This window comes from Podarcis bocagei (genome assembly GCF_964188305.1).
Source record: "Podarcis bocagei genome assembly, chromosome: 4".
NCBI classification, from domain to species: Eukaryota; Metazoa; Chordata; class Lepidosauria; order Squamata; family Lacertidae; genus Podarcis; species Podarcis bocagei.
In genome coordinates, this window is record NC_138128.1 from 85,447,885 (window position 1) to 85,471,398 (window position 23,514).

Genomic DNA, 23,514 nt, shown 5'->3' on the forward strand with positions numbered 1-23,514 from the left:
TGATGTGAATGAGCGTTTGCATTAAAGCAGGGAGAGAAAGGCCAGAGTACATTATGGCTTCTGAAGCTGACAATGAGCCATCATTAAGACTGATAGTCAAATCTTTATGCCTGCTTGCTTTATTCAATAGTGTCCCATTACAGATTGACCTCACATTATTGGCTAAAAGATATTCTATTAAAATTAAAAAAGGCTTTTATATTCGTGTCTCTCTCCCACATTTCTTGTTAGTGAAAGCGTACCCTCTTAGAGCAGTTTTAAATTGCCTCTTTGTGGGTTATACCATAACGGGCTGCAAATATAAGAGTTTGTGTTTGAATATTCCCTATATAGAGAAAAATATTCTATATTTAAAAAAAACCCAGTATATCAGGGGAAAGCCTCCTAGCCAGCCTTATCCCTGTCAAACTATTTATGAATGGGAGGTCTGTGTGTTTTTAAATAAAGGGATGCATTCACTGTTACATGTGCATAGCTCAGTTTCGTTACGGCACTCTGGCTGTTATCCTATGGCCATTCTGGGTCCATGAATTAGTTAGTCAGCCTGTCCTGGATGGGATGAGATGGCATTCCCCCGGAAGAATGAGGTTTGCAGGCTGGGCAGGCTTCTTGCTTCTACTCTGTCCCTAGAAGCCCAAGTGCCACCAATTGCACAGAGCAACTATTTCCAACTCCAGCTGCATCACCAGCTATGGCTATTCTTGGACAGCGATATCCCGGCCACAGTAATCCATCATTTAGTCACCTCCCAATTATCCTGCTGCAATGCATTCTGCATAGGGCTACCCTTGACTACAGCTGAGATATGGCAGCTAGAACAAAATATTGCTGCCAGGTTATATAGACTGTCTTGGGTGTAGGAGACCATATGATTTTCGCTGGCTGCCTGTTTGCTACCAATCCCAATTCAAGGTTTTGATTCTGGTATATAAAGCCCTGGATGGCTTGGAACCCAGGTATCAGAAGGGACCTTTGGGGGGGGGGGTTAATTAACAGCAAAATTAAGAGAATGGGTGTTTTATGGAAAACGGATGCCTTTTTTGAACTATTTCAAGAAATAGTATGATGAACTCGGAGGCAGGATTTGAGGTATAAGCAACAGAAGTACCGTATTTTTCGCTCTATAAGACGCACATTTTCCCCACCAAAAATTAAGGGGAAATGTGTGTGCATCTTATGGAGCAAATGCAGGCTACTTGGCTTCAGCAAAAGCAATGAGCAGCCTCCAAATTGCAGTGGGAGTGCTCCCACCGCGCTCCAGAGGCTTCGCATTTATTCGCTGAAGCCTGGAGAGCGAGAGGGGTCGGTGCACACCAGGCTTCAAGGATAGCCACCTGAAGCCTCTGGAGCATGGCGGGAACTCCCACTGGACTCCAGAGGCTTCAGGTTCCTTTCGCAGAAGGGTAGTGCCCCTTCAGCTAAGATGCAGCGCCCCTTCTGCTAAGCGGGAGGGGAAATGGAAGGGGCTCCGTTTCTCCTGCCGCTTCACTGAAGGGGCACTGCGCAGAGAGGGGAGAATTTTTTCCCCTTGTTCTCCCCCTCTAAAACAAGGTGCGTCCTATGGACGGGTGCGTCCTATAGAGCGGAGAATACGGTGATCAGATTATAATATTGTTACGATTTGATAGGTAGAAGACTGGGTGCATCAGAAGAAGAGAAACAACAACTCCATGGGGAAAGGGGTGGGAAGACGACAAAAATAAGAGAAAAGACGAAATTGTGTTTTTTGACTATATATGGTATTAATGTTGAAACTGAATAAAATATCATTGGGGGAAAAGAAGGGACATTATTTCTGTAATGTCCTACCCATGCTCTTCTTAAGGTTATTTTCGTCATCTCCAATCCTGCTGCTTGCTTCTATTGTACAGTACAGACAGAGACAAAGAGCTGTTTTCTGGAGAGCAAAGAGATTAAATACTCAGCCAATGTGATGGCAAACATAGACAGGATTGAAGCGTGGAAATTGGAAAGAGATCTGTGGCTGACAACACGGTTCTGTGCAGGGGAATGATCTCCAAGCATCCCATAGGTTTAAAACTGCCTCTTCCTAACTCCCCGCCACCACATGCTCCCAAAAAGAAAAAAGAGAAATCCCAGATCAGATGATGGCTCATAGGTTCTTATACATTGCCAAGAACACTTAGTAAGTTTAAACCCCCTTGGATTAACATTATACAAATCATTCCAGATCTCAAATAATGTGACCCATTTCCAATATAGCAACCACTGTTTGTGAAGGAACACATCCCGGTCTCAAAAGTTCCATGGTAATAAAAAGCGGAATACATCACTGAAAAACATTAGCATGCACCCACTTTCCCTCTGTTTCAGATTGTTCCAGATGTTCATAGCCCTTAGGTGGTCGTAGGGATAGTGGGCAAGTATGTTTTCAGCTGTTCCTGCCACTTGCCCTGGTTTAGTACCCCCCTTTTTTTACTAAAGTCAAAGTAAAAGCAGTGAGTTACAGCTAGTCGTTAAAAGGATACACCGGGGTCTCTCCAAGCACATTTATGTTTGTGCTTGGAAACATCCTTTGCTGATGGGTTTCCACTTTCCTTACACAGGCTCGTGTTTTGCTCCATTCTCTTCAGAAAAGCAGAAGTTGCTGCAGGAATTTGAGTAGGTAGGCAGATGGAACACTGATTGTATTATGACCAATATGATGTCAGCCTGCTTACCTATAGCTGCTTTACACAGAGTACTATAAAGTGGCCTGTCTCTTTAAGAGGCATGTGTCATGTGCAAAAGGTGGCTTACAAAGCCTAAGTCATGTCTTAATAGCCTAAGTGTGTCTAGTCAAGACACACACACTGCTTTGGAGGGAACAAACTGTGGGATAACCAGCCTCATATAGCCAACATGCTTAAGTCTAATTAATCCACGAAGGGGTTAATGCCATAGAGTAAACTGTCCTGTCCTGCTTAGCTAGGTCACTCCCCCCTCGCCTTGGGAGGGAGGTAATCAAGCCTCTTGTTGTACCTCCGTCTTTCTGAGAAGCTCCACATATGAGGTCTGAGCTGGTTGCTGCTGCTCAGACCACATGGCTCTAACAAGCCTCTCTTGAATTCCGATAACAATAATATGGAAATTTTCACCACTTTGGAACTAAGCCAAGTTTTACTGCCTGTGTGGCTTTTCTGATTGATGTATGTAAAAGCACATGAATCTGACTTTTTAAGGCTTTGTAAGTAAACCATTTCAAACTGTCTAAACTGGTGGTTTTTTCCTATGTGGGGGAAGAGGGCACTATTTTGGAACTCGCTTGGGAAGACATATTTTAAAGGTCCAACAGCCTATGTGTCCATGCTTTACTTTGCTGCATGTTTTGTGTTTTCAAATACTTGCTGGAGTTCTCTCACCAAAGAGTACCTGCTTCAAACTTGGATCTCGGCATCCGGAAATTCTCCTTTTATACTCCCCCCCCCTTGCCATCAACACAAACTGGTATCTTCCTCCTCCGTAAGGAGGTTGGGTGCACACTTGGGGAACCCTTGCAAGATGTTGCTCTCCTTCCTGATATTTGGCACCAGCTGAATACCTTTCTCTCCCCATCAGCCATTTCAGGTATGAGCCTACTGGTATGAGCCTACACCGAGACAGATGGGTGATATAAAAGGTAAAGTAAAGGGACCCCTGACCATTAGGTCCAGTCGTGGCCGACTCTGGGGTTGCGGTCCTCATCTCGCTTTACTGGCCGAGGGAGCCGGCCTACAGCTTCCGGGTCATGTGGCCAGCATGACTAAGCCGCTTCTGGTAAACCAGAGCAGCACATGGAAACGCCGTTTACCTTCCCGCCGAAGTGGTACCTATTTATCTACTTGCACTTGGACATGCTTTCGAATTGCTAGGTGGGCAGGAGCAAGGACCGAGCAACGGGAGCTCACCCTGTCACAGGGATTCGAACCGCTGACCTTCTGATCAGCAAGTCCTAGACTCTGTGGTTTAACCAACAGTGCCACCTGTGTCCCAATGGGTGATATACTGAATTATTATTTCCGCTGTTCTAATGGAGTGTTCTTGGTTACTTTTTATTGTGTTTTATAATGCTGTTTGGTGCCCTGAGATCTTCTGTGATGAAAGGTAGGATAGAAACACCATGTACCATCACATAAACTTATGTTTAAATATATAACTCCTAGGGCCAGCCCTGTAACACAGCCGGGGCCGGATTTAGGTTTGATGAGGCCCTAAGCGAGTGAAAGTAATGGGGCCCTTTATATGTCCAGCTGTCCTTTGTCAACAACAAATTGTCGCTTTTTTGTGTGTTGAATATATGCTATATGGTAATTTATGGACCTAATAGGTATCTAAAGCCATTTGCACATAACAAAACATGTATTTTATCAAAGTCATTTGTTTTTTATCTTATATTTTGGAAATGCACATCCAGTTGTTTTTTTCCTTTACATTTTTTGGGGGCCCCCAAGAGAGTGGGGCCCTAAGCTATAGCTTGTTTAGCTTATACATAAATCTGGCACTGAACACAGCCAAGTGACTCAACCTGCTTCCGGCCGCATCATTAGTGGGGATGGTGGAGAGGGATAGATGAAAGCAAGAATTGGTATCGGAATGGGGTAGCAAGACTTTTGAAAGTGTTGACCATAGCAGCATGGAGGTGTCATTTGGACTCTGCTTAAGGCAGCAAAATGTCTCTCAGGTCATAGAATAATAGAATTGTAGAGTTGGAAGGGACCCAAGGGTCATCTAATCCTACCCCCTGCAATACAGGGATCTCAGCTAAAGCATCCATGACAGATGTCCATCCAATGTCTACTTAAAAACCTCCAGGGAAGAAGAGTCAACAATCTCCCGAGGGAGAGCTCTTATTGTCAGAAAGGTTTTCTTTTTGTTTAGTCCAGGCATAGGCAAACTTGGCCCTCCAGATGTTTTGGGACTACGACTCCCATCATCCCTAGCTAACAGGAGCAGTAGTTAGGTATGATGGGAACAGTAGTCTCAAAACATCTGGAGGGCCAAGTTTGCCTAGGCCTGGTTTAGTTGCACTCTCCTTTCTTGTAACTTGAAGCCATTGGTTCAAGTCCTACCCACCCTGTCAACTCCTTGTTAATTCATGAATCATTTCTTCCTCTGTTTTAATTGGCTACCTAGAAAAGAGAAAAGAAAAACCCAGGGCAGGGACTTTGGAGTGTTACTGTTTGTTTTTGCCCCCGATGGTAAAGTCTACCCTGCAATGAATTTGCCTTGGGGGTTTTATAGAAGGGAATAGCGGTCTTAAGTTGAGGCCATTGTACAAATTAAACATGCCTGTCTAGAAGTCAAGGTATCAGCAACTGCAAGTGTCTGTGTCAGCAGGTTTTTAGGCCTTAGCCTGCATCTGGAGATGAATTACTGCCTTGAATGGCGCTAGAGACAGCTGCAAACATTCTCCTGAAGATGAGGTAAGGACAACGGGAAGAAATGGCTGACGTTTTTCTTCATCCCTGTCAAATCCCAATACACCAGAATAATAATAATAATTTTGAGCAGGGCAGAAAGCTACCTGTCTAAACAAACAAACCTGGCTTTACATTTTAAAAATAAATAAAGAGCAGGATGGAAATGGCAGGAAGGGTTGCATAGGCTGGGCGAGGCGTGCATTTGAAATGACAGGGGAAGATAAATCTGGTGGCATTGCACCCACTTCCACTGGCTAGTAGCATATTAAGTTTAAGAGCAATGTTTTCCTTCAGCTTTTGGTTTCAAGCAACCCACGATTTGGAGGGAAAACAAGCGCACTCATGAATAACACTCTTGTATATATATATTTTAACTCAGATGAGCTCAGTTTAAAGTCCTCTCCCATGAATGAGTTAATTGTTTTAAATGTTTGAGTATGAAAATAAACTCCTAAGCTGTAAGGTTTTCTGAGGCAAGAGACTTAACTTTAGAGTTCAAGCAATTTACGTCGGCTCCCCACATGCTAATCAACACAAAAACACAACAGACTAAAATGTTTTAAGAACAACTAGTTAGTGCCTTGTCAAATGGGCTTACCCTGCTATTAATTTTAAGGATCTCCATTAAACAAGTAACGTAGCTGGAATTGGGCTTTTTTACAGATGGGCGGAACACCCACTGACTTTTTCCATGGCTTGAATAACACTCTCTCTTCAGTCACCAGTGAATGGGGATTTCCCACCTCAAGGCAGACCCATAATAAACAAAGGCATTGGACTGGATTATCTTCCCCAAGCGAACATGAATAATCTCTAGGCTGAAATTTTACTGGTGTAAGCCAGTTGACAGAAGAACCTCTAGTTTATCACCATGTTCAATATGCAGCTGGTTTTCTTTATCCGTTTGTTTTCAACTCTCAGACAGCATCTATATTGGTTCAAGAGCTGGGACAAACTGATGAAACTTATTTTGAATATTATTGTGCCAAGCTGCCTAAATAATTCTGAATGTTCTGGTTTCAATGTCAGGCAATGGATGTCTGCCTACTCCCAGACCATGGAACCAATTGTAGGCATGAATGCTTTGTTTCCATGGGGAACTGCATTCTTGCATCAGAATGATGTCACACCCACAGGTCTTGGAGCCAGGAAATGGCAACTATATTGCCTGTAGCAGTGGCTCTCAGTGGCCTGGTGCAAAGTTCCAGGAAGGTATAGGATCCAGAAGCAAGATGGTGTTCACAAGACAAGACACGGATGGGTTGAATGACTGCAGTCACATTGCCTGGTTTTTGACATTGTTTTTGCATTGGAACCTTTAAAGGTATCTGGCAAGTCATTCTCTTTTACATTTCTGAATCTTGATCTTTTTTTAAAAAATGATATTTATTACTTTTTCAACATTTTCAACACAACACTACAAACAAAAAAAGAAAAGAGAAAAAACAATACAGATACAATACAAAAACGCTACATGGTCTAACAAAACAAAGCAAAAACAAACAAAAACAATTTAAAAACACCTCAAACATTTTCAATATCTTATATTTCATTCACTTATTTCCAGCGACCTCCTCACACCTCCCTTTTTGTATTCCACTTCTATTAATTGTTTCAGCAATTCCTTTCCATCTTACTCTGTTTTCTATCCTATAATTATCTTAACACATTCTTGCCTTATTTTTCCTTTAATTTTCTATTAATCTATTTATACTTAATTCCTTATAACATTTATGCTAAAGCCATATAACTTCATTCCAACATTTTTCTAACATTCCTTAATTTTACAATATTTCTATAAATAGTCTTTAAACTTTTTCCAATCTTCTTCCCCCGACTCTTCTCCCTGGTCTCGGATCTTGCCAGTCATTTCCGCCAATTCCATATAGTCCATCAACTTCGTCTGCCATTATCCAACACCTCAGTGCTTCCAAGGAGCAGCCATTCTCTCAACCAGCAAAAAGCAGATGGTTCACAACGAAATTTAGAGGTCTGGCAGGGCAGGTCCACCCCCCTCTTTGGCATCCGTTTTACTCGAGGCTTCCTGCCCTGCCAAACAACTCTAGAAACATCCCTCTGCCACCTCCTGAAACAATCCATCCCATCCAAAGCTTGCAATGTTTGAAACAAAAGCAACATCCCCAGCAACACAGCAGCCCTCATCCCCACCACAGTAACTCGGCCCAACAGTAACAACTTCTGATTTGTCCATATTTCCAAATCCCCCTTCTCTTCAATCCAACATCCTTCACAGTTATCCTTAAACAGATTCATATTTTTGGCGGTCATACTAACCCCCAAATACCTCTCTTTCTCAACCGATGTTAGTCCTGTCGCCTCCTGAAACTCTGTCAAGCTTTCCTTTTCCAGTTCAGATAGGGCTCTGGTCCTCAAATCCATCTGTTCTTCTTTAAGTTCAATCATAACGAATGTCAGCTTATGTTCATCAGGTTGTCTTTGTATGGATGGGACTCTCCTCTCCAGTTGTATTGCTTTAGATTCAGCAGCAAGGGTTTTCCCCCTGACTTCATCTGCAGTTTGCTGTATCAGAGTAGATTCCTGTGTCAATTTCTGGGTGGTTTCTGAATTGGTATTCACCTTTTGTCCCAAGTTATTTAAACTTTCTATGATTAAGTCACTTTCAATATTTGCAGCATCCATTTTCACATTTATCACGTTTGTTTTCTTGTGAAGTTGTTCCAGCGAATCGTTTATTTTCAATAATGCAACCACTAAGGCCTCTTCTGTCGACATCCCATCTGTTTTTTCCTTTCCATTTGCCATAACACTTAAGAGATTCAAGGTCAGTTCCAAAGTCTCACAATTTTTTATCTTGCAGCTGGAAATTCCCCTAGCCCAGCTCCTGTAAAGTAACCAATTTCAAAAGCTTCCACTAGGGGAAAACACTTTCTATTTGTATTGGTCAGCATGTCCTCTTTTAAACACAGTTTCAATAATCCAAAGTTAGTTTCAATTTTCAGTTACTTTCCTCCTTTTTTTGAAAACAACCGGAGACAGTAGAAACAATGTATTCTCTTGTTTAGCTACCTGTCAATGAACGTTCTAAACGCTGTCAATGGACGTTCCAAAAAACATCAATCCTGCTAGCAGCCCGTTTCCAGGGTCAGAGCGGCGGTATTTTAACTCTCTTAACTCTCTCCTACAGGCATATTCAGTCCACCACTCCCCCCCCTCTTCTCCTGTCTCCAAAAAGGGGGGGGGTTAGTTCTTTACCGATGGAAATTTAGTCTTTTACAAAAGGCTTTCCAAGACTTTAGCTTGCAGCCTCCTTGCTTCAGTTTATCTACAGAAGGGGGAGGCGGACTTCCTGTATTGAACCTCCCCTTTTCGATGCCAGATTAAACGTTTAAAAATCCAATTCTTCCCAATTCAGCTCTACTCACGGGTAATTACTTTAGAGTCAAATTGTCCACAGGAAAAAGTCAGTGCTCTCCGACAACAGCTATGCGGCTTCACTCCGTGGAAGAAGCAGACAATTTGAAGCACCTCGCCGCTCACCCCACATCGCTCCGGATCCCCGAAGCCGGGTTTCCCCGCGAGTAGGGGAGGCGCAAAAGGTGTCCACCGAATCCCACGTTCACAGGCTTCTCCCGCCTGTGATTTTTACGGGTCTCCACCTTCGCCGTGGTGGTACAGACCCAAATTCCCACGGGGCAAATTCCTCCCGATCAGAGGAATTCCGCCATTGCCGGAGGCACCAACCTGGAAGTCTCATTTCTGAATCTTGATCTTAGCCAGTGAGGTGTAGTGGTTAAGAGCAGTGGACTCGTAATCTGGTGAACCGGGTTCGTGTCTCCGTTCCTCCACATGCAGCTGCTGGGTGACCTTGGGCCAGTCACACTTCTCTGAAGTCTCTCAGCCTCACTCACCTCACAGAGTGTTTGTTGTGGGGAAGGGAAAGGAGAATGTAAGCCGCTTTGAGACTCCTTCGGGTAGTGATAAAGCGGGGTATCAAATCAAAACGCTTCTTCTTCTATCAATGGTAGGGTTGCCATAATTAAAAAAGTAAAAATCCGGACACAAAAGTTGTTGAGCTTTTCGGAATTCACCCACAAGAGGCAAAGAGTGATACTTAAACACAAAAAATGTTGGCAAAAACCTAAACATTTTGTCAGTTTTTTGAAATCCCCCCCCCCCCCGGGTGTTAATTTCACCATTTGAATACCGAACATGTCTGGGAAATTCTGGATGTATGGCAACCTTAATCAATGACCAATGTATAATTTGTTTCTCTAATCTTAGGAGCTTTCTGATGACTTTGCTTCTGATAATTGTATCTTTTCCTTAACGCCTACTTCAGATTGTGGAGTTGGGTAGGTTTTATAACTCGATCCAGATTTTGAAAAAATGAAGGTCATTCTGACAGGTACAGAGAGGTACAAGAGAAGCTAGTGGGTAAGGCATTGAAGAAGGCAGGATAAGCCCACAGCTCTTGTATAAATCATTACACCATTGGTGCTATTTATTGGGTCTGGTTATAACTAAAACCTTTGTTGTGAGAACTCATGACAAGCCGTTGGCAAAGTAAACAAAGCCTGATAGACAACAGCCACTATTCCTAGAAAAATCAAGGGAACATTCCAAATGTTCAGTCCCTTTACTCACATCTGTATGTGTTCTTGTTGGAGTGCATATTTATGTACTCCAGTAGGAATATATACTGATGTGAATGTCACATTGGATTGCAAACAGCCTTCAGTCAAACAACCTCCGTCAAAATTTCTGCACATTAGAAAACTTCCTCGCCAGATGCACAAAGAATTCCATCCCCTATAATTGCATATCATCACCAGTGTATACTGTCTGGCTTCTTCCATGTGCCAAATGCAATTATCTATGGTTGATACAAATGTTCTTACCGAATCTTGCGCCTATTTTATAAACAAAAGCTGGTGCCTGATGCAGGGATTCCAAACAGGCTTAAACGACAGCCAGTCCCTTTTCTGTTGAGCAGAACGTCTTCTAAGGAAGATACGCACAGGAACACAGAAGTTAGATCAAGGATTTCCAAAGTGTGTGCTAAGATGCAATAGCCCACCATGAGAATAGCTGAAGTATGCCTTGAAAAATTAAACCACCATATTCAATGCAAATGCTGTTCTGTGCTATAATCATGGGGGGCAGGGAAGACTTTGGTAATCTTTGGTCATATGGTACACTCAGCGAGGTCAAAATTTGGTGCCCCCAAACGGATCTTCTCAACGATGGATCTTCTCAATTTCCAGCCCCTTGGCTCAGTGCCCTGTGCGGGGCAAAGCCCTTTCCGCCCCTGCAGCGGAGAGGGTGTTGCGGGCAGGATCCTCCTCCCACATCCGCGGGGGCTTCCCTTGCCCCCGCGAGACTTGGGGGAATCCCCGGGCGTGTCTGCCACCCAGCCCACCAATCGGCGGGCGGGGGAGGCGTGGCCCGGGCTATTTAGGGCCAGGCATGCCCGGGGACCGCCCTCTTTTTCCCCCTCGCCAGCTGTAGAGCGGTTTTCCCATCCCTCCCACCCTTAGATTAGCTAGACTTGGCCTTGCTATGGACTCCGGTTGGTCGCCGCAAGGGGCCTGGTAGGAATTTTTCCAAGTTGGCGCAATTTATTGCCTTTTGGTTTTTTCGCCTACCTCGTAGCAATCGTCACAACTTTCTCGGCATTGGCGGTTAGGCATTGGCATGGGGCAATGGTTAGACAAATGGAGGGGGGAAGGAAGCGCCATCACCTTCCCCCAATGTGAAGGGGTAGTCCGGTAGAGGACTCCGGGGGGCGTGGCCTTGTCCGAAGCCTTGCGAGGTAGGGCCCCCGGCACGCCCCCGAGCGGTGACACCCGTGGGATCCTAGTTGGCGTACTTCAACAGGACTCCCGCGGTTTGTGTTCAACCCTTCCCGGTCACCATGCCGGGTAGTCGATAGGAGCCAATGCCTAAGGCCAATACCTTCAATTTTCGTAATCAATAAAGTTGTGGCCATTTACGCCCATTAACCTTATATCATTGTGTCCGTGTCTTCATTTCATTGGGGGAGGTAACTTGCCATGCAACTGCCTGCATTGCCCTAAATCTGGCGCTGTGGGGAGGACCCATGTGGCATGATCACCTCTCATTGGGCCCCTCACTAGACACAATGCTAACTACATCACTTGAAGTTGTGTTCTGGGTTGGGTCTTTTTAACGTATTAATATTTACTCCTGTATCAGGACTGTGTTGTGTGAGTTTTTAGCCCTTTTCCTTCCTTGGTGCCAATAAAAATGGCCTCCTCGTTAAAGGGGGAGGGTTCTTTTAGCCCTGGAAGGGAAGCTTCCATTAGATGTGCAGAGACCTGGGACGTGTAAAGCCCGCAGGTGCTGATTCTGCAGTACATGCAGTCCTGCTCTCCCTCTTTACGCCCACCCCTCACAATTTCTGATTTTGTGGAAAGGGCATCTGTAATGTTACTTCTTGAGCCTTGCCACGGTAACTGTTGCTGCTTTGTCCCAGAGTGCTTTGCTGCACCTCGAGATCTTCTGCCTGAGGGGAAATCCCTTTTCAGACTCTGTATTTGAGTTAACGGAATACACATGGTGGTGGGGCGGTTTGGGTGGGGCATTAAAGTGGCGGCGTGGAGCAAACAGATGTTCCCATGAGTGCGTGTGGATTTGAGGAAGAGCCTGCCACCACAAATTTGCAAACTCCCTGACTTGCGCACACCTAGCCCTCATAGAACGTTTGAAAGAAGCTGGCCTTGCCATTGTGTTCATGGGGGCAAGGTCTGCAGGGAGCACCGTGTGAGCAGAACAGCACTCCTTACACACTGGAGGGCAATGAGCCAGACAGCATTCTGCAATCTGCATGGCACTGGCAACCGGCTGCCTTGCTGTTCCAGGTTGGGAGGGTGTTTGGCAGTTGCTAGGTAACCGTCAAGTGTTTTTCCTCTCTTCCTTACAGCGGGCAAAGTAACCGGTTGAGGATGCCACTTCATGCTGGCACTTCAAAGTGCTTAAAAGCTCTGGCCAGTAGGTCTCTTTCTACCAGGTGGGCTGGGTAGATCATAGACATAAATGGGTACATAAGAGGGCTGGGGCCAGGGAGTCGTGATTTTGTGGGGCAATACTATGCCTCCCCTCCCCTTTGTGGCTTGGTTGTTTCAGTGTTATTTTAAGTAAGGCTACACATTAACCGAGTGGAAAGCAGTCTGGCTTTTTCCCCCTTCTTCTTAGAAACTCGAAGAAGACCATGTCAGGGAGACCAAACAGATGTTGTTGGGCTCCTCCTTTGATTTGCCCCAGCCAATATTGCCAATGGCAAGGGATGATGGAGATGTAGTCCATCAATATTTGGAGGACCACAGATTCCCCATCCCTTTCCTAAAGGAAGGATTGCAGAAGTGCCTTCCTTGCCCTGCACAGCTGAGAGGAAGAGTGTCAAACTCGTGCTTGAAACAAGGATCACCCCATACCAATTTTTCCTTTCTTCTGTTGACATCTCTTCCTTGCACATCTCATACCTAGCAGCAATGCTAGGATTCCATTCCGTTGATGTGGCTCATGCGTCTCGTCTTCCTAGTTTTTCCTGTCCAGGCAGCAATGATAGGATTCTTTCCCTCGAGATCTCTCCTATAGCTCAGCTTCCCCAGTGATCTACCCATCGACTTTTAGGGAACAGATGTAATTCTTTGCTAATTGAGAAGGGTAGTGTTGAGGTGCAGTCCCCTAACTCCCTGGAGAAGCAGCAACAACTCCACTGCCAAGAGATGACGTGAAGGCCACTGCCCTACCACATGGCCTGCTACCGTGACCTACCCTGTTTCCCTCAGAAACTGGCTCTGGGACCAGTACCTGAAGGGAACCAAGTGATTGTGTGGTTGAACTCAGTTCTGGCACCTCTCAGGTGGGCACCATTGCCATTCTAAGACAACAAGGGAGGTGTTCATGGTGAGTTCTGGCACCTCTTTTTTAAGAAAAAATAGCACCAGCGGTTGCTATGATTGCCGCAATCAGCATATTCTGGCTCCAATGTCCGTACTCTCAATGGCATCCTGCAATGAAGAAATTACACAAATTATATTTTCTCTTCAGCTTTATTTCCATGCCAGTGAAGTCTTTGCTCAGCTAAATGCTGACCCGTTGCTGCTAACGACAGAGGAGCAAGGTCAGTTAACAGAAAGGGAGGCGGCAAAAGTGGCTATTGTAGCCAAGCGGTTAAGAGAAGCCCCGATATGCCCATGTACCCAGACATGTTGGTAAGATCATGTCCCAAGTCACAACCATCAAAATCTGATCCTGCTTTAGTGTTTGAAATCTGACACAAATCATTGCCTGAGGCTTCAAAGGCCTCCCTGGCAGGTACGAGAGTGAATTACCTGTTTCAGATCTGAGTGACTGTTGAAAGCATACACGTTGCCTCTGAAGAAAAGCAAGTAAGATCTGAAAATGGTATCTGTCAGTCTTGCAAAGTTGTCATGGAAAAGAAAAGAAAATCTCCTGTCTCATGAAGATGCAGACAGACTGAGGGGGAGGCAGGGAGGAACAGTATCACACTTGCCTGTCAAATATGCACCTTGTTTTCTATGCAGGCTATATATTACCGGTAAGTTTTTAAAAAAATGTTTTTGGGTTTTGTTTTGCAGGAGATCAAAGCAAGTGGTCAATAAATGTTGGCTTCAATGTCAATAAAGAAGATTCCACCCCCTGCTGTATTTTGACATCAAATGAATATTAAAATATGCACAACTTTCTCCCTGACCTATGCCACTTCACACACCATGTATTTTTCTACAAAAAGAGGCAGGTTGTTCAATGGTGTTTGAAAGTCACATGTCCCCCGCTTTTTAAACGAAGGTATTACTAAAAGGGTAGCAGGATGAGTGAGACATGAATGGAGGGAATGAAACACTGCATACCTGCAGTACTGAGGGTCTAAATGTCTTTGATATGATAAAAATTCTCATTTATTGACACAATAAGCACTTTATCTTTATGCAGAAGTTAAGATAAGGTGTTAACCATTCAGTGTTCGTTTTCCCAGCCAGCTGGAAGGAAAAATATACGTGAGTTACAGACTAGATAAAAAGGAAAAGACCCCTGGATGGTTAAGTCCAGTCAAATTCAACTATGGGGTGTGGCACTCATTTCCACTTTCAGGCCAAGGGAGCCGGCGTTTGTCCACAGACAGCTTTCTGGGTCACGTGGCCAGCATGACTAAACTGCTTCTGGTGTAAAAGGACACTGTGATGAAAGCTAGAGTGCACAGAAACATTGTTTACTATCCTGCGACAGTGGCGCCCTCGGGTATAGGGCGGTATATAAATTCAATAAATAATAATAATATTTATCTACTCACGCTGGTATGCTTTCAAACTGCTAGGTTGGCAGAAGCTGGGACAGAGTAAAGGGAGCTCAGCCCATTGCGCAGATTCAAACTGCTGACCTTATGATCGGGAAGTCCAAGAGGCTCGGTGGTTGAGACCACAGCACCACTGCATCCCTGTTAGTTAAAGATTAGGAGATTGAGAGACCCCATAGAATTATCATCAAGGATCTTCACAGATCCCAGCTGACACCTCACAAAATTGAACTCCTGTTCTACAGACAATAATCTTTTCATATATATTTTTTACATTGAACTGGAGTCAATGTCAGGTACATCTGATTTTACACAAAGACGTTGTAATTGGGGGCATCTCAATATCCATTTAATAAAGTAATTTTTACAACCAGAAGAAGATTAATGTAAGAGCATTTGTGCACACCCATGTGCTTGTGTCTGGGAGCATGTCTGTTGTTTTCAAGCGGTTATGAATATTGAAGCCTGGTGAAAAGCCAGCTGTGTCCCTTCACTGGAAAATCCTCAGAAATAGATTTCCCACAAGTTCCACTTCTGCTCCATTTGCAAGTTTCCTGAATGAAATATAGGATTTTAAAGACATTTTCTCTTTCCTTTTTGGGGTTGGGAGTCATTAACAGAGATTAGCTGGATAAATAGGGGGAAGCGATTTTTAAACTGTTTGCAAACTTAATGTGAAGAGCCCAGCCTTGCAAATTATCACATCTAATCAGGGATGCACGCTTCACTGCTTCAGTAATTGTACTAGTATTAGTCAAATTCTTGTTGTCTCCTCATTAGCCATGAAAAGGAAACTCAAGATGTACTTCATTAGAGGTTCCTGGAAATAAATGGTATGGGGAAGGGGAGGAAGGAAGAGATGCACTTGATATGCGAGGAACAATTGTGCAAGAGAAGACAAGAACAGGCACGATTCAACCATTATTCTGGATCTTTTGCAAGTAACACTAAACCACATTTTTCCTCATCTGATTTTGCTTTTCTGACAGTAAAGGGGGGAAAAGAATCCTTGCAGCCTAATATATCTGAATGGCCTGGTGGGAATTAATGAATAGTGCTCTGAATATTTCACACTTTTGATTGGGGGTTGAAACGCTTTAATTTGGATAGGAATTTCTCCTGAATAAAGTATTTGATTGCAAACCTATGCAGAAGGGAGTAAATCCCACGGCGAGCATTGGAGCTTGCTTCAGTCTTGTAAACATGGGTAGAAATATTGGCATTAGGCTGTATCCGGATTCCTCCACAAAGAGGGCCTTTCCTTCTCTCAATAAATTGTGAAACTGACACACACAGGATGCAGAAGAAGGCTTCCATAATATGGAGCAGGCATTCTGGTCCTTCAAATATCCTGGATCCAAGCAAAATAGGATTTTTTCAAATAAGCATAGCTGGATAGCTCAGTCAGTAGAGCTTGAAAGTCTTAATCTCAGGGTTGTGGGTTTTTGCCCCACCTTGGGCAAAAGATCCCTTCATTTCAGAGGGTTAGACTAGATGGCCTTTGGGAGCCCTTCCAACTCTACAACTCTATGTATGATTCTATGAATTGTGCCTGGAAACAAATTGGCAACCATTACAGCCGTTGTTGAACAAGTGAATTTAGAGAGGCTCAGGGAGACATTTATGTCAATCACCCATTCTCTGGCCAATAACGTCTCTGGAGCACTCAGCCAATCTCAGCCCAAAAGTATTTCTGTGGCCAGGAGCTTCTACCCATCTGTGTCCAGGTTGGAAAAACCATTTATTTCTTTTTCTTTTTTTACTCCTACCATTTTTTTAATGGATGAGGATGATTGAGGTGATTTTTTTAAAAAAGGTTTTGCACCTTGTGCATGCTCAAACTGTTTCTGAGGCTCGTAATTCTAAACCATGTCTGACCCTGCTCAAGTTAAACTCCTTGGGTGGTGTCCTGCTTTGATGCATTTTTCTTTTTTCTTTTTTTAAAAACAAATTTTATTAAATTTTCCACAGTGATAACACAAACCATAAAGCAAAATGATACACAAAAACAGAAAAAGAAAAAGAAAAAAGAAGACAGAAAAAGGGGGAACAATAAACAGATAAACAACAACAACAAACTTAATTCTTCACAAAAACAACCTTTTAAACATCTTGGTTGACTTCCTCAAATCCCTCCCTTCTGAGTTTCCTTTTGATGAATTTTTCTACATAACTGCTTAGCAATATACAGATTTGGGCACACTTCCCATTACTACACACATTTTTGTGTTCTTTTTTTGGATGGAGAACTACATCACAAAATTCAGAGAAGTGAGAATTTTGAAGATCAGCTGCACTTTGATTAATGTTTTAGATCAAGAAGGATTAGGCAGGTTCAAATTAAAATGCCAGTCAAATGAATTTATCTCCCATCCTAAGCTCAGGTTGTCCTCTGGTGAATATTTAAAAAATAATAATGAAAAAATGAGAGACTTAAAAAAGAATATATTTGCACAGATACATTCCTGGATTTGATTTTCCCACTCTCCATTTGTCTCTCCCACAAACATTTGTGGATCTTTGAGTATCTGGCTGGGGGTGGGGATAATTGAAAATGATGTTATTTTTAGAACCTTATGAAAATTGCCTCCTTGATGGGCCAGGGAGGTGATCGGTGCCTCTTTATGAAAGGGGGTGGTCGCTGCCTGTTTGAAGAAGGCAGTGGTAAAAACCACTCCTTAAGAATCCTTCCATGGATTCAGAAAACCTAACTAACTACTGGCCAGTTGCTAATCTCCCTTTTCTGAGCAAAGTTCTGGAGTGAGTGGCTGCACACCAGATCCAGGCACTTTTGTAAGAAACTGATTTTCTGGATCCATTTCAATCGGGGTTTAGGCCCGGTTTTGGCACATTAACTGTTTTGGTTGCCCTGTACGATGACCTCTGTCAAGAGAGAGACAAGGCAAATATGTCCCTGCTAATTCTTCTCGACCTCTCAGCAGCTTTTGATACCATCGGCTATGGTATCCTTCTGGAGCGACTGTCTGAGCTAAGGGTGGGTGGCACCGCTTTGCAGTGGTTCCAGTCCTACTTGGATGGTCATTCCCAAAGGGTATTGCTTGGGGAATGCTTTTCAGCCCCGTGGAACCTTCAATGTGGGGTTCCACAGGGCTCAATCCTATCCCCCACATTTTTAAACATCTACATGAAACCACTAGGGGTGGGGTTATCCGGAGTACGTTGTCAGCAGTATGCTGATGATATTCAGCTCTATTTCTCCTTTACATCTTCAGGTGAGTCAGTGGAAGTGCTGGACCAGTAATAGACTTGGTAATAGATTGGATGAGAGCCAACAAACTGAATCTCAATCCAGATAGGACTGAGGCAATGTTAGCGGGTGGTTCCCTAGATGATATGGGTGGGAGATTGCCTGCTCTTGATGGGGTTACATTTCCTCTGAAGGAGCAGGTTTGTAGCTTGGGGGTACTCCTGGATCCTTTGCTGTCGCTTGAGCTCAGGTGGCCTCAGTGGCTCGGAGTGCCTTCCATCAGCTTCAGCTGGTGGCCCAGCTACACACCTATTTGGACAGGGATAGCCTAATTACTGTTGTCTATGCTCTGGGATGCGGGTGACACTGTGGTCTAAACCACAGAGCCTAGGACTTGCTGATCAGAAAGTCGGCGGTTCGAATCCCCATGGCGGGGTGAGCTCCCATTGCTCGGACCCTGTTTCTGCCAACCTAGCAGTTCGAAAGCACGTCAAAGTGCAAGTAGATAAATAGGTACCGCTCTGGTGGGAAGGTAAATGGTGTTTCCATGCGCTGCTCTGGTTCACCAGAAGCGGCTTAGTCATGCTGGCCACATGACCCAGAAGCTGTACGCCGGCTCCCTCGGCCAGTAAAGCAAGGTGAGCGCCACAACCCCAGAGTCATCCGCGACTGGACCTAAAGGTCAGGGGTCCCTTTACCTTTTATGCTCTGGTAACCTCAAGGTTAGATGACTGCAATGCATTATACGTAGGACTGCCTCTGAAGACGGTTTGGAAACTTCAGCTAGTGCAGAATTCAGCGGCCAGGTTGCTCACTGGAGCAAGATGGTTTGAGCGTATTACACCGATCCTGGTCTGAATGCACTGGCTACCAATTTCCGAGCCCAATTCAAAGTGCTGGTTTTAACCTATAAAGCCTTAAATGGCTCAGGACAGCAATACCTCAAGGACTGCCTCTTTCCATATGGACCTACCTGGACCCTCAGATCAACTTCTGAGGCCCTTCTTCATGTGCCCCCTCCTCGAGAGGTCCAGAGGATGGCAACAAGAGAATGGGCCTTCTCTGGAGTGCCTCCCCATCGGTGGAATGGTCTCCCCATGGAAGTTCGCCTGGCACCTTCATTATACACTTTTAGGCACCAGGCAAAAGCATTCCTTTTTAACCAGGCCTTTGGTTGATTTGATTCACATCCTATGGCCTTATAAAATGTGGGTTTTTGGGGGGAGGGGGTTAGTGGGTTGTTGTTTTTATTTTGATTATATATTTTGTGGTTTTATATTTTGATTTTGTTCTGTGAACTACCCTGAGACTTCCGGGTATAGAGTGGTATATAAAGTCAATAAATCATCATCATCATCATCATAAAATAATTTATATGTAACATTACTATTATTATTATTATTAGTTGTAGTAGATTAATATAATATAGTATTGTATGTATACGAAAATGTTTGCAAACTGGCAGTGAAGGCAGCTCAGATGTAGGCATTTTAATAAAACCATAATATTGGTCTCCTGAGACAGGCTTGGAAAGATTACCCCTGGATTTAGCAGATAATCTAATCATGAATTTGGAGACTCCATGCATCTGAGTCTTTCATGCCTCACAATTTCTCCAAATCATCTCCAAAGATATCATCTTTCCTAATCATAACAGTTGGTAACGGTTGCCATGGCAGCCACTAAACAAGCTCCTAAAAACCATGGCGCTAGAAAGTCCTCTAAAAACGACAGAGCTAAGCTTATTTTTAAAAATATGCAGCCAAAAAGTAAAACATTACAAGTGCGGGAGAAAAAATGCCACTCTAAACTGCATAACATTATGGATTTTCTTTTTTCTAATCAAATGTTTACGTATTGGAAATGTACAGGATACGTGCGTGCAATTTGACAATTATATACATAACATGAAACAGCTTCATATTTATGTGACATTTACTGTGTTCCACTGGGATATTATCCTTATGAGAAATAATTCACGGCAATAAAGAATATGGACAGGCTTTACATTTACTGTGCATTATGAGCAGAACTCCCAAAATATGAACGTTCTGTAACATCCCAACCACAGAAGTGTTATTCTGCCCTCTTCCCCAAAAGAGAAACTCTTTTGCAGTTGCAAAACTGTTGTGGTTGCCTAATAATTTAAAAGCAGGTCATCCAATCTGGCTAGCCCAATGTCGTACAAACATCTTGATTAGCCTCTTTCACTGAACCTTCTGCACGTGTATGTTTTGTATAGTTTGTTCATATTACTGGAAGTCTGTCCACAACAAATAGAAAAATCCAGTGATGGACAAAGTATGCCCATATCATTTGCGAAGGCAGAACTGCCTGCTCAAACAAATTGCCATGAGCCAAATAAAGGTAATTCTACTTAAATAATAATAATTATTATAAGCCATATGGTTATAAGTCTGCTTTAAAAATACAGTACAGTCGTGCCTTATGCAAGGGTTCTGTTCCAAGGGTTCTGTGTATATGCAAAAATACTCAAATACTTGGAAAGGAACCACCATGTGAGCGCATCTAGGCTTTGGGAACTGGTGTGCCAGCTCTGAAAATCTCAGATGCTCTCGCGAGATCTCACAGGGTCATTCAAATTCCTGTGAGATCTCATGGAAGCCCCCCAGACCTTTCTTGGGAAGCAAGGCAGAGAGCTTAGAAGCTCTTTTTTGTGCCAGGACAATCTGGTACAGAAAGAGCTTGTAGTGGTTAAGAGCGGTAGACTCGTAATCTGGTGAACCGGGTTCGCGTCCCCGCTCCTCCACATGCAGCTGCTGGGTGACCTTGGGCTAGTCACACTTCTTTGAAGTCTCTCAGCCCCACTCACCTCACAGGGTGTTTGCTGTGGGGGAGGAAGGGAAAGGAGAATGTTAGCCGCTTTGAGACTCCTTCAGGTAGTGATAAAGCGGGATATCAAATCCAAACTCCTCTTCTTCTTCTTTTAATTTCTCAGTCCTGCTTCCCAAGAAAGGTCCTCTCCATGCTGCGGCTCTGCATTTAACTTGTGGGAATTCAACTTTCTCCTTCTTTGGCGAAAACTTGTAGCCGAGTAAAATTGTCTTCCATAAACACGGTCTTAACAGTGAGTCCGTAAGTGACTGTGGATGCCAATTCTGGATCCACACGTCTTTCCACAGTGGGGACATAGGTTTCCGGGCAGGAGCTGATCACGGTGAGGGTTTGCCAAGTGTGCCTTCCTCTTAACGTGTTTTTCCCTTTCATCCTGAGTTTGAGCATCTTCAAAACCCATGACACCTTTGATAAAGGCTGTTCTCCAACTGGAGTGCTCGCAGGCCAGTGTTTCCCAGTTGTCTGTGTTTATACTACATTTTTAAAGATTTGCCTTGAGAGAGTTTTTAAGCCTCTTTTGTTGACCACCAGCATTACGCTTTCCATTTTTAAGTTCAGAATAGAGTAGTTGCTTTGGAAGACGATAATCAGGCATCCAAACAACATGACCAGTCCAATGAAGTTGATGTTGAAGAATCATTGCTTTGACACTAGCGATCTTTGCTTCTTCCAGTATACTGGCATTAGTTCGCCTGTCTTCCCAAGTGGTGTGTAAAAATTTTCGGAGGCACTATTGGTGGAATAGCAGGCCTTAAACCACATATAGCTGAAATCGCACAAGCTAAGTGTGCAGACAACAAGATCATACCATAATGGGAAATGCAATTGTAGAAATAATAATGTCTTATTTCTTGTCACTCTGAAAACCAAAGCTAGTTGAGTCCGATAATGATTTTTAAAATCCTGGAACTATGTTTTTGCAGGTAATTCCTCCTTCATGCTCCTCTGTTTAAACAACCACTCACACTGCTTGAACACACCATTCACAGTCCATACCTAAACATTTAGAGTTTGTAAACACAAAATTGATCACAGTAGTGCTTCCTGATCTCATCAGCGTCTACCCTTATCTCTGAATATTGTGTGAGAAAAGTGTTTTGTTTAAATATTAGATGGAATGTTCATACATACAGCTGTGTCAAATATTCTCTTTTTATTTGTGGCATTAAAAAATGAGCTTTCACGAGGTAAATCTTTCTCCCTAGAAACACTTAGACTATACAAATAATCCCGTTTTGCTGGCAACTGTAGGTTCAGCATATTAAGTTTCCCAGTTTCTGCTTTTAACTCCTTCCTGAATTAGTCCCATGCATGATTCTGTCAAATCAGAGTACTCCAACAATACTGAATGGGATGACATCACATTAAGTAGTCAAATCATGTGGCCATATGGTGATGTCACTTAAAGGCACATAAGGGTGACTGAAAATGAGAAGATTCTCTCCTAAGGTTTTTGGGATAACCCTCTTACATCTTGCTTAACATGTTTAATGATTCTCCATCTGGTTTTATAGTCTCTGGTTATTTCTGCATTATGTAGATTTTTGAACTTTTTTATTGACAGATTACATTTGGTTCTATTATGTAAATTTCCTGACTGTGATTGTAAGCTGCTCCGAGGACCACTTCTGTGATGGAAAAGTGAGACCAACATGTAAATAAATGAATAACCTCCTGTATTAATCTCTCACACACTCCTTTGTTGAGTCCTATCCATTTCCAGGGATAAATTGCTGCTTTGCATTTTTTTTAAAAAACAACAACAACACCAATGCTACTGAATAATTCATAAAAGTGAAAATAGAACAAAATTTCAAACTTTGCATTTGATACAGCATTTATCTTTCTGCAACCATAGAGAGCAGTGAAACTCACCCATATCCATTCTGAATTGGCTGGGCTTAGAAAAACCCAGCCCGGGGAAGCTCGTCTGACTGCCAGTTTCTCTCCTCTCCTCCCTTTCCCATACTTTTCCAAGTTTACAAGTTGGGATGGAGGGCAACCAAAAGAGCTTTGCAAAAACTGATCTGCACCAATCTGCAGCGAATCTGGGGTGTTGATGCTGTGTAAACCTTCATTGTAGGATCAGGTTGTCTATATCTGTATGTAAATGATATACAGTGGTACCTCGGGTTAAGTACTTAATTCGTTCCGGAGGTCCGTTCTTAACCTGAAACTGTTCTTAACCTGAAGCACCACTTTAGCTAATGGGGCCTCCTGCTGCCGCTGCACCGCCGGAGCACAATTTCTGTTCTCATCCTGAAGCAAAGTTCTTAACCTGAAGCACTATTTCTGGGTTAGCGGAGTCTGTAACCTGAAGCGTATGTAACCCAAGGTACCACTGTATATCCTAAAGACACCACAGTCCCTGCTGTGTCTCATTTTTCCAAAAGGAATCACAAACCCTGGGCAAGCACCTGGAACTCCCTGGAACCTCGCACTGCTGTGGACATTGGGGTGGCATGTAACAATAGAATCTGGGACAGCTTAGAGCAGCCTTTGGTAGTTCAGCTTTCCCCATAGCTGCTTCCCCCCTTTCCCCCCTTAACTTGGTATGTTTTGGAAAGTATGAGAAAGCTGGAAAGGAGGAAAGCTGCCCGATGAGAGGGCTGGGGCCAAGCATTACAAGCCAAGGTGAAATGTCAAGAGGGGTTGTGCCTGGCTTGTAATGGTTAGGGGATTTCCAAACTGGGCGAATTCCTTGCTGTTCTCGCCCCCCACACCCCAAT

General features: G+C 43.6%; 2 long non-coding RNA genes across 6 annotated transcripts in view; one reads left to right on the top strand and one right to left on the bottom strand.

Moving 5' to 3' along the window:
* Positions 1–23,514, bottom strand: part of LOC308585603 — a 51,066-nt gene that overhangs the window by 2,578 nt on the left and 24,974 nt on the right. Inside the window, exon 5 of one of the 4 annotated variants that reach the window (XR_014007523.1) lies at positions 1,810–1,897. The exons of 1 other annotated variant lie outside the window; for it this stretch is intronic. This is a non-coding gene — a long non-coding RNA (uncharacterized lncRNA). Of the gene's footprint in view, positions 1–1,717; positions 1,898–21,500; positions 21,516–23,514 lie in introns of those variants that run through there. 2 more of the 4 variants (XR_014007525.1, XR_014007526.1) reach the window with 2 other exon arrangements.
* On the top strand, positions 6,004–22,464 carry LOC308585600. 2 transcript variants are annotated; one of them, XR_014007519.1, is made up of 4 exons: positions 6,004–6,723; positions 12,325–12,392; positions 13,455–13,527; positions 22,350–22,464. It is a non-coding gene; the product is annotated as an uncharacterized lncRNA (long non-coding RNA). The 2 variants fall into 2 exon arrangements; XR_014007520.1 differs by lacking the exon at positions 22,350–22,464 and having other exon boundaries at positions 13,455–14,024.